Here is an 11,542-nt window from a genome sequence, read left to right as displayed (position 1 = left end):
GCCAAGAGCGGAAGTCCGGATTGTGCTCCTTCCCGATCTCACCTCCTCCCTTCACTTCCGCTGGCCATTTTATTTATTTATTTCTTCGTTTGATGTGCATCCGGGTCCCGCCGGCGTGCTTAGCGGCAGTTGCGGAGAGCGGGTAGGCGAGGCGCCGGGTGCAGCGAGCGCGTGGCTGGAGGGTGAGTAAATAGAACTGGCCGTCCAGGCGCGCGCACGCCCGAACGAGCGGCTCCGAGTTTGTGTCTTTGCCGAGCTAGAGGGAAGGTGACTTGCTTTTGCATTTCGAAACCCTGGCAAGTGTTGGTAGTCGTGGAGTGTATTTAGAGTGTCAGACGGTAGCCAGTTTTACTGGATGATTGGGGATGGTGGGGATTATGCTGTGAAAAGCGGGTGCTGAATCAACGATTGGCTTTTCTCACCCAGGTGATGACAAAAAGTGGGAAAGTAGCATTTATTCCTGTGTTGACGCAAATGCATTTTCCAGCCAGCTTTGGACCTTTCCGGGAGAGGGGAGGGCGGGGGTCGGAACTTTCTGTTAACTGCTCTTTTGTTCGGCTTGCTATTAAATATGCAAACCTAGTGCTTTGCTATCTTTGTTCACTTGATGCGCAGTTCATACATCCCCCATCTTATGGGTTTAGTGTAATCCGGGCCCTAAGCAACTAGCCCGCAAGATCTAATCTTGAGGAATCACATGATCAGTCCGCACTCCTGTTTTAAGTGAATCGCTGAGGAGAAGAAAAGAGCATTCGTTAAAAGATAAAAGATGTGTGTGTCCTGACAGCTGAAAATTAAATTTACTGTTGTAGGGTAGATGTAAATTAGGGTTTCAAACCGACCTTTCTCACTTAGTATTGATACAACTTCTACAAGAGTTTCCTCTCCAAGAATGGCACCCTTATTTTTAAATTAGACTTCCTTTGGAATAAGCACACTTTAAATGGTTTTATTGGATTTAAATTTCTGACTGTGAGCTGTTTATTTTTCATTTCTCCATAAAGCAGGACTGCTTGCCTGTTATAAATGGACATAAAATTATTCCATTTTACATGACGTTTTACATTTAACATGCCTCAACTATTATCAATTAAAGGAGAAAGTTTGTATTACAGACCTTATAGTCACAGAATGCTGCTTCTGTTGGTTGGACATGGGCAGGCTGTTAATCTCATGCAGAGGGTTTACCACATGACTTTAACAAAGCAAAATAGCATTGGGGACCACATGAAATGGAGACTTTGATATGATGAGAGATATGTTTTGTCTTGTTATATATAGCCTGTTCAGAAAAGTTAAGACCAATTGTTTGGGTTGGAATGATACTTTAAATCAAACCTAAAGGAAAATTAAATTAAACTAAAGTAAAATAGTTGAGTTGCGCAAATATATTACTAAAAAGGTATTTAACATAAATGTTATAACATATAAGAAAATAAGCCTTGAAAGCATCCAAAGGACTATTTAATTTTCAGGAGCATGAACAAATTACCTCTCTTCAAATTGTTAGAGCGTGCATATCTTTTGCAAGGTTTTTTGAAGATGGCTTCTTCAAAATTACTTTGGGCCATCTCTTCATCCAAGGTTGGTTTTAGAACATCCTTTTCTTCCAGATGAGATCTTCTCCACCCTCTTATAGAGCCTGAAGACTTGGCTTGGCCGGTTAGCCTGGGGACCCAGTGGGGGAGTACTACACTAGATAGCAAACCTCACTCATTTCTTGCTTCTCCACCCATCCATTTTTTTATTTTCATATACTATATTCATGTTATGTTCATTTTCATTGTTTATTGTTTTATTACTTTGCTACTGTTATATTTACACTTCTTTTCATTTCTTTATCTTATTGCTATATGCTGCCTAGAAGAGCCCCATGGAAAAATAAGTGACAAATAATACATAAATAAATATCTGCCACTTTACTGTTTGTCTCTATGGGTTGGAATTACTGTTTGGAGCTCTTGCAGTATATTTTAGCTCAATAATCTGGAATTATTTGATTTTTGTCATCTTGCTTACCTCTAATTTTATACGTTTCTATAAACAAACAACAACTGTAACTATTTTTTGATCATTCTTTATTGTTTTATATTGTGAACACTGTCCATTTAATCATATTTTCTGCTTTCTGATAGTAATGTTTGTCGTTCCATTTGATTTTCATCCAATTGTACAGAAAGATACATTTTGCTCTATTCTCTGGAAGACTGATGTTCCATAGAATGGGCCTCAGAAAAGACTTCTTGGATGCAGCTAAATGACTCCTATTTAAGAAGCTCTTTTTAAATATATATTTTTCATCTTTTTATTTTGTTTTCATATTCTTTGTTTCTATGCAGTAATGTAAAATAAATTAATTTCTAATCTTAAGATAATTTTCATTTTTGATGGATAAAAGGTTTTCAATGGACAAAGCAAAATAATTTTGTAAAATTTTGAATCGGATTTTGTAGATATATTTCTTTTGAAGCGTATGTGAGTGATTATTTTCCAAGAATGATGTCTTATGCTGTTAAAAAGATACTATGACATCTGAATGTGAGCAAAGGCTATATAATTATCTAAAATCTGCAAAGAACAACTTATTTGGATCAAGGTTATGCCAGTCTGTTGACTGTTTCACAATTCCAATTTCTTTTAAAAGACAGTAAAAATTAGTAATTAAATTCAGAGAGCAAACAAAACAATGTTAAAAGAAATAGAGTAATTAATTAAAGGTGTAGTTTTTATTTCACCTATATTTTATCTTAATATATAAGGTTAATACAAATTATGTTAAAATATAATACAGTATAACTAAAAAACAATCTGGAACTAAAAAATAAATAAAACTATATGTAAAAAACAGTAAATTAAATTACATATTTAGCAGTAGTTTTCTGAAATGTTTTATGGCTGTGTAGGTGGACCCTTTCATTAACAAGGTGCATTTTTCATTCATTTCTGCAATCTGTAAATAAATAAAAAAAGGAATTATTATATTGGGCATGTCTTTTTGGCAGCTTACTGGGTAAATGTATCTTAAACCAGACCACTTTGAACTGTGGAATTGTTGCACACTTTATATGCCTGGATTAAATATGTTTGATTTTTAAATAATGTTTTTCGTTAAATTTATTGGTATTATATGTATTTGTGGTGATCCCAGTAAAAATGAAAGCATTATTCACTGCATGTTATTTACTTGCTTTGTTTTACTAAATAGCTTATCATATACTATCCCTTAACGACTTTTTGCTTGTTCTCAGTTGTACAGGTCGGAAAATCCAAAGCGTGGGTAGTCTCTGCTTCCTTGCTTGAAGACAGTCAATCAAAGCTTAGTCCTGCCTCCTTCCACTGTGCATGCCCAGTTTTTGACTCAGTCTTAATGCAAAGAGGACATGAGAAGAGAATGCTCAAGGAAAAGAATATTAATTATACTTTGGATTCTTTGATTTTGAAAAGAAAGGGAAGTAAAATCAATGAACTAAGTAAAGCGCAAAGGGGCGGAAGTTCACAAAGGACAGAGTCCGGGATTTCGGGCAAGCCAGCAGAGTACTAAACAGCTCAGAAAAAAAGCCGCAGTGTCCATAGATCGAGCGGGAAGTCCTGCAATCAGCCAGCAGAGAGGGAGGACCAGAATAGCAAGCAGTTGGCCATCCTGAAGCCACTGGGCGAAGGGGAAACAGGACCGCCAATCTTCTGACAGGCTGTTTAGGAGAAAGCGCGACAGCCCCAAAGAAGTGCAAGAGCTGAGAAGAAGGCAGAGAGGAATGGAAATTTCCACGCTGCAACAGGCAGAACAATGGGAACAAAGCATGAGGAAAAAGTGTGACAACTAGAGGTCGCCAATGAGCAGTTTTTCAACCAGGTCTTTGTATGGAAGAAAATGTGTGTGTAACAGAGAGGCAGGGAAGCCCCAGGAATGCAGTGAAGACCAGGAGCTTTACCCCAAGAGAAAAGCAGAGGCCAGCTTTACCTCTACAGCAGCAGGGCTCAGAAAACAGTCCCTTAGGGAGGAAATGAGGGTCATTACGTTGGAAATGCTGTCAGAGATTAGGGATGGACAATGTAATAGACCTAACCTGGTACATAATTAGAAAAGGCAGGAGTCACAACATTCCTCACTGGCAGGAGAAGCAAGGGAGGAGTTGGGCTTCTGGTGATCCAGTTCAAGTAGGTCATACACCCAAGGTGAGGCTTCAGTTTCAGGAGAGGATGATCAGAAAGTGTCAACCTTTTTAGATGAAGAGGTAAATGAAGCAAAGCCTGTCTTTTCCATCAGCATGCTGCTAGGGAAGGCCAAGGTAGCAAAAGGCCTGGGAAATGTTACAGCGACAGAGGAGTTTGATCTAGAACCATCAGATCCAAGACAGGTTCTTTGCAAGAACCAAGGTAGAAGGAATGGTACCTTCACCTGAATTATTCAGGGAAGTAATGGAAGGACAGTTGGACCGACCAGTCATTTTCCCCACAGGTGGAACTGACGGATTTAATTCCAGTTCCCACAATAGACAATCCAGTGGCAGGTTCCACGTCTGTACCATTTTGACCAATGAGGTGGAAGATGGTGTAAAAGGGGAAGACAAGAAGGCGGAACAGACCCTCCAAAATGTCCACTAGGCAGCTGCATGGTCAGTAAACGCAACCTCTACAGCTTCATTCTTTATCAGGGGAATCTGATATGGTTTGCACAAATGCAGGAAAAGGCACTACTTGATTATCTTCAATTGCAACAAGACTTAAATAATAGCTGCAATGGAGCTGATAACTGACGCCACTCTCAGTGGGATCAAGTACGCCACAGAGGCTATAGCAGCTTCAGTGGTGGTAAGGTGTCTGGTTTGGCTCCGCCACTGGCAAGCGGATTTGAAGTATAAGTGAAAACTAGCTTCTGCCTCAGTGAAAGGGGACAAACTATTTGGGGAAGCCATCGAACCACTACTGATTGAGATCAAGGAAAGATCTTGCCTAAGAGGTTTGGTCAAGCAGATAGGCGGTCGTCATACATGCGATGGCAGTCCTTTCCAGCCACTGGGAGTGCACCCATCGGTGGAAGACTGGGCCTATTCGCTGACCAATGGGAGACAATAACATTGGACAAGTGGGTCTGGGACACAATAAAAAGGCGTATAGTTCTGGAATTTCTCTCCATGCCTCCAAACTTATTGGGAAGGTGCCCAATGCCAAGAGACAGAGCCAAAAAGGTCATTATGGAGACAGTGGTGCAACACCTGCTGGACATTCGGGCAGTACAAGTGGTACCAAAGAATGAACAGGGACAAGGGTTCCACTCAATCCCGTTTTTTGTGCAAAAGGTGTGTGTGTGTGTGTGTGTGTGTGTAGACCAGTTCTAGAACTCAAGTTACTGAACTTGAGATCTGAACTCAAGTTACTGAATAGTTTACAAAAGATTCAAATTGCAATCCCTACAGCATCCTAGGCAGCATCCGAGAGGGAGATGTCCTGACATCAGTAGACCTCACTGACGGATACTTATACATCCTGATTACCAAGACACATCAAAGGTTCCTGTGGTTTTGTTACGCAGGAAGACACTACCAATGCAGAGCTCTACCATTTGGCCCATCATCAGCACCAAGGATGTTCACCAAGTACTAGCGGCAGTAGCAGTGCATCTCTGAACAAGACCCATACGTGTATAGCAAGGAAATATGACCACCAGCAGCAACCATAGAAAAGCGTACAGCTTTTGGTGGAATGAAGTTTTGAATTTCTGAAGTGCTGAGGATGCCAGAGCATTGCTGATAATCACTTGCAGTGCAACTTTAATGGTATTAAGTGTTATTAAAATGTGCACTAATTGCAAAATCTATGTTTTGACTATAGGCTCTGAATTTATCTATTACTGTATAATGATTTCTAAAATCTGAAAAATCTAGCTCTTATTTCTTAATTCATTTCCAGTCCAAATACTAGCTCACCAGAGCACTGAGATGATCACTGCAATTTCTGCAGTTGTTTCAAATCTTCATTTAAAGAGGGATAGAGGCACATACTATTTGATGTGCCATAATGCTGAAAGTAATTCAGCTGCTTCTATAAATGAACATTTTCACACAGTGAAAAATCGTGCAGTAAACATTGCACTCAATGAGGCAGATATATTGAATTGTAATGTGCAACTGAATATACATAAAATATGAAGTTTAGGAAACATTTCTGTATACAGCAATTAGAACAGAAATTAGAGTAAGGAACAAACGGTCCATTCTGTGAATATGATAAGATTATGGCTGAATTTTCTGAAACTGAGGCAGGCCCTGAGGAACAGGAATTACCTGCCCCAAGCCTGAGCAGAGAGCAAACTACAAAGGAACCCAGAGAGGCTGGGGGACCTTCAGAAAGGCCTCAGCAGGTGTCCAAGGCAGACGAGAGAGAGAGGCATTCAGGAGACAGGGCCATTGAGAAATGCTTCTCAAGGGCAGAAAAGGAGGTGGAGAAGAATGGAAATTCCCATACTCCCAACAGGGAAGCCAATGAAAGCGAAGTATCAGGAAAGGAGCGCAACACTAGAGGGCGTTGAAGATCAGCCTTTTCAGCCTGCTCTTTGTGTGGACGAAGGATTGAGTGAATCAGAAAGACAGTGCTCTCAGGCATGCAATGAAGAGCCCTCCCCCAAGAAAAGGAGGTTTTCAACAGAGTCTAGCTATTCCTCCACAGCAGTGGTTGCCAACCAGTGGGCCTGGGACCACTGGTGGTCTGTGAGAAAATTTTGGTGGTCCGTAGAGAATTGTAACCCCCAAAGCACCCCCCAAGCAATTAATCCAGGGAACACAAGCATGGGAACACAAGGCTGCGCCGCCCAGATGGCCCATGGGAACACAAGGCTGCGTCACTTGCATTGCGAACAACACGAGGTAGTGGAGGGAGGGGGGAAAGGGTGGAGGGGGAAACATGCCACGCATGCCACGCCTGGCTACTGGGCTGCTTCTTTCCACTTCTTTCTTCTACTTTTGGCTGCACACAAGGAAAGCAGCAAAAGTCTTTCTCTCCTCCAAACTCCGCCAGAAATGAGTCTTTGGGATCCTGCAAGGCATCCTGCTCCAAGAGGCTGCGTTGGCAAAAAAACTCATTTCTGGTGAAATTTGAGGGAGAGAAAGAAAGACTTCTGTTTTCCTTGCATGAAGCCAAAAGTCTCTCTCTCTCTCCCCTTGACAACAGAGACAATATCCTGCGATCCCATATAAAGAATGACCGATCGGTAGGAAAACAGGGTGGGGAATTTTCCTGCAGACTTTTTGGGGGATTTTCCCAGGGTCTCTTGTCCGCGGGATTTAACATTATGAGTTTGGTGGTCCCTCAGGCCCAAAAGGTTGGCGACCCGTGCTCCACAGCATCGGGAGCCAGGGAGCAGTCTTTTAAAGAGGAAATGAGGGCTACGATGAAAGAAATGATGGCAGAATACAGAGACAGTCAGGTAACAGACCCAGCCTGATACATAATGAGAGGAGACAGGATGCTCACCATCATTCTACTCGACCAGGAGGAGTAAGGGAGGAACTGGGCTTCCAGGAAGACAGTTCCAGTAGATCATACACTCACAGTGAGGCCTCTGTATCAAGAGAGGAAGAATATAGGGAGTTAGCTTTTTCAGATGAGGAGGCTAATGAAGCAGAAACCCCAATGTTCACAGGTCTATTTCACCACCAGCTGTTTAAAATGCTGCTGGGAAAGGCTAAGATAGCAACAGGTCTGGGGAGAATCACAGGGACAGAAGGGTCTGAGTTAGAACCATCTGATCCCAAAGATAGATTTTTTGCTAGAACCAAGGTTGAAAGTGAATCCATACATTCACCTGAATTGTTCAGGGAAGTGGTGGAAGGACAGTTGGACAAACCAGTTATTTTCCCAATGCCAGAGGGGAATGATGAAATTTTATAATGCGGAACTAGCGGACCTAATTCCAGTTCCCAGAATAGTCAGCCCTGTGGTAGCCTGCACGTCTGCTACAGTACTGATTAACGAAGCTGAGGATCTAAAAGGGGAGGATAAGAAAACAGAACAGACCCTAAAAAAAAGTACACCGGGCTGTGGCATGGGTGGTAAAGGCAACGTCCACAGCATCATCTGCTGATATGGATTGAGCCGATGCAAGAAAGGGTGCCACCTGGTGATCTTCATTTCCAACAGGACTTGAACAAAATAACTGCTGCAACAGAGTTCATAGCAGACGCCACACTTAATGAGGTCAAGTATGCAACTAAGGCCATCGCAGCTTCAGTGGCTGCAAGGCGACTTGTTTGGCTCCGCCACTGGCAGGCAGATCTGAAACATAAGTGGAAACTGGCATCAGCCCCAGTTAAAGGGGACAAACTTCGGGGATGCCATTGAGCTATTACTGATAAAAACCAAGGACAAGAGGAAGGTCTTACCCAAGAAATTTGGCCAGGCAGATAGGCAATCTCCATATACATGACAACAGCCCTTTCCTGTCTCGGGGGTGTGTGGGTCTGTGTGTGTGACTTCAGCCACTCCCCGTACCCACAGAGATAGTACACAGACCCCTACTAGACATCCAGATAGGTCAGGATTTAGAGATAGAGGTGGACAAAGGTCCCAGGGAAGGTGCCCTTTCCGGAGTTTGATCGGCAAGGCCTTCCGGTATACAAAATGACAGCCAGAACAACGTGGCCATCGGCGGGAGACTCACCGACCAATGGGAGACAACAACAAGGGATAAGTGGGTCCTAGACACATTAAGAAAAGGCCTAGTTCTGGAATTCATCTCCATACCCCCGAGTTCATTCACTAGATGCCTGACACCAAGGGACAGAACCAAAAGCGTAATTTTGGAAACAGCAGTTCAACATCTGCTGGACATTCGGACGGTACAAGTACCAAGAAAGAACAGGGACAAGGGTTCTATTCAAACCGGTTTGTTGTGCAGAAGGCATGGGGGGGGCGGATGTTGAAGACCAATTTTGGATCTCAAATTACTAAACAGGCGCATGGCATACAGAAGATTCAAGATGCAATCCTGCAAACTACACTAGGAAGCATCAGGGAGGGGGATGTCTGACATCAGTAGACCCCACATGCTTACCTACACATACCTGTTGCCAGGAGGCATAGGAAGTCCCTGCAGTTTTGTTACTCAGGGAGACAGTACCAGTACAGAGCTCTACCATTCGGCCTGTCCTCAGTGCCAAGGATCTTCACTAAGGTACTGGCAGCGGCAGCAGCCTTCCTCAGGATGGGTACAATGCTACTTGGACGACATGTTAATACAGTCAACATTGACTCTAAGAGCACAGAGTAATCTAGAAACCATAATACAGAAAATGCAAAAGCATGGTTTTTCGGTAAATTTCAAAAAGAGGCATTTAGAACCGACAAGGTGTTTGCAACCCTTAGGAGCTATAACAGACACCACTCTTGTGAGGTTTATCTGTCACAGGAAAGAGGATAGAATAAGGTCATTAATAAATCGCGTGAGCACAGCTCTGGGGGGGTGACCCTGGACTTGGCTGTCACAAATATTAGGGAAGATGATATCGTGCATCTCGATAATACCTTGGGCCAGACTGCACGCAACTACCTTGCAGTGATTCCTATTACCTTACCAGAGAGCAGGCAAGGGCAATACAGGAACCAAGGTATGAGTCCCACCCCCCAGAGTGAAGCAGTCACTCTAGTGGTGGAGATCGCACTCAGTGACGAGGGGATGTGGGTTCAAGGAACCCACCCGACTGACTATCACAATAGATGCAAGTTTAGTAGGCTGGGGAGCCCATTGTCAGAGCCAGATTACACAGGGTCAGTGGTTTCAGACCTCAAGAACAACATCAACTGGTTGGATCTCAGAGCATCTCACCTGGCTCTAAGGGCCTTCAGGTCAGTGATAGTGGGACAGCATGTGTTGATCCTGACGGACAATGTGACCGCCGAGGCTCATCAACAGGCAGGGTACTCACTCCCTAGTGCTCATGCAAGAAGCAGAGCGATTGGGCCGCTGGGCAGAGACACACTTATCGATCAGGGCAGAACACATATTGGGAGTGGAAAACATTCAGGCAGATTGGCTCAGCAGAACAACGTTTGGCCACTCAGAGTGGCGCCTGCACCTGGACCTGTTCAAGGAACTGTCGCAAAGATTCAGGAGAGCAGTCCTGGACCTGTTTGTGACGCCAGCAAATGCACAACTCCTGAGATTCTACTCAAGATTCCCAACACAGGGAGCAGAAGGAACCAATGCGCTCCAAGGAGCATGGCCAAGGGGTTTGCGCATTTCCTCCACTCCCGTTGATACCAAAGGTAATCAAGAAAGTGATAGAAGAGGAGGCAGAGGTCTTAATGGTAGCACCTCATTGGCCCAGGTGGTCTTGGTACATGGATCTGGTAGATCTGTCGGTAGTCAGGACATGGAGAATTCCCCCAGACAAAGTAGAACTGAGTCAGGGAGCCATATGATACCCAGAGTCACAATGGCTTCAACTAACTGTATGGCACTTGAGAGGGCCACGCTAAAGCGTTTAGAGTGTTCAGACAAGGTAATACAGAAACTCTAGGCATGCAGGAGACCATCAACCAACAGAATTTATGATGCTACTTGGAGAGCACTTGAAACCTGATGTTCCAAGAAACAAATAGATCCAACCATAGTGTTAATTACTCAAGTGCTGGAATTTCTCCAGGAAGGCCTGGAGAAGGGTTTAACCTCTAACACCTTAAGGAGGCGAGTAGCGGAGATAGCTTCGGAGTTGGGTTGCGGGACCTCGGAGTCCCTCTCATGACACCCCCTAATCAGCACGTTCATCAGGGGAGCAACCAATCTAAAGCCACCAGTGATACATAGGTACCCTACTTGGGACTTGACAAGGGTGCTGAGGGCACTCATGACTGAGCCCTTTGAACCGCTGAAGTCAGTAGACTACCCTCACTCATCCTTAAGGTGGCCTTCCTAATCGCCATTACATCAGCCAGAGGAATATCAGAATTGGCAGCATTATCTGAGAGGGAGGACCTCTGTATAATCCACCCAAACAGGGTAGTATTAAAATTAGACCCGACCTTTATCCCAAAGATCAATTCTACGTTCCATAGAGCAGGGGTCGCCAACCTTTTGGACCCCGGGGATCACCAAACTCATAATTTTAGATCCCAGGGACCAGTAACTGGTTCTATGAGTGTGGACTAATTTGTGGCTAGCTCGGTCTCTCAAATTTGCTTACTGTGAGTCTTCACTGAATTTGCTTGCAAGCAAACCTTCTAAGGGATGTTCGGCTGTGCTGAGCTAGAAAACAAGAAATCCAACCATTTCCTGCTTCCTAGCTAATCTAAATCTCCCGGCACAGCAGAACAGATGATGGTCGGAAAAAGGAAAAATAGCAACTTAGCAGACAAATTTGCTGGGTAAGGAGTGAGTGGGCGGGGATGGTTCCTGCAGGCCATATGGGCTGAGCAGCCTTGTGCTTCTGCACAGCCTAGATTAATTGCTTTGTGGGGGTGCTCTGGGGGGGTGAGATTTCTCTGCAGCCCACCCAAATTTTTTCACAGCCCACCAGTGGACCGCGGCCCATCAGTTGGCGACTGCTGCCAT

General features: G+C 43.9%; 1 long non-coding RNA gene across 4 annotated transcripts; it reads left to right on the top strand.

Moving 5' to 3' along the window:
• Positions 1-3: 3 nt before the first annotated feature.
• LOC148124115 (uncharacterized) lies at positions 4-5,815 on the top strand. Of its 4 annotated transcripts, none has more exons than XR_015740071.1 (2): positions 4-182; positions 3,249-5,815. It is a non-coding gene; the product is annotated as an uncharacterized LOC148124115 (long non-coding RNA). The 4 variants fall into 4 exon arrangements; XR_015740073.1 differs by lacking the exon at positions 4-182 and adding an exon at positions 194-296; XR_015740074.1 differs by lacking the exon at positions 4-182 and adding an exon at positions 197-267.
• Positions 5,816-11,542: the final 5,727 nt, after the last annotated feature.

This window comes from Pseudonaja textilis, chromosome Z (genome assembly GCF_049901715.1).
Source record: "Pseudonaja textilis isolate UNSWEBS1 chromosome Z, rPseTex1.2, whole genome shotgun sequence".
Taxonomy (NCBI): domain Eukaryota; kingdom Metazoa; phylum Chordata; class Lepidosauria; order Squamata; family Elapidae; genus Pseudonaja; species Pseudonaja textilis.
Note: the sequence above shows the minus strand (reverse complement) of the source record. Positions and strands in the feature narration are given on the sequence as shown.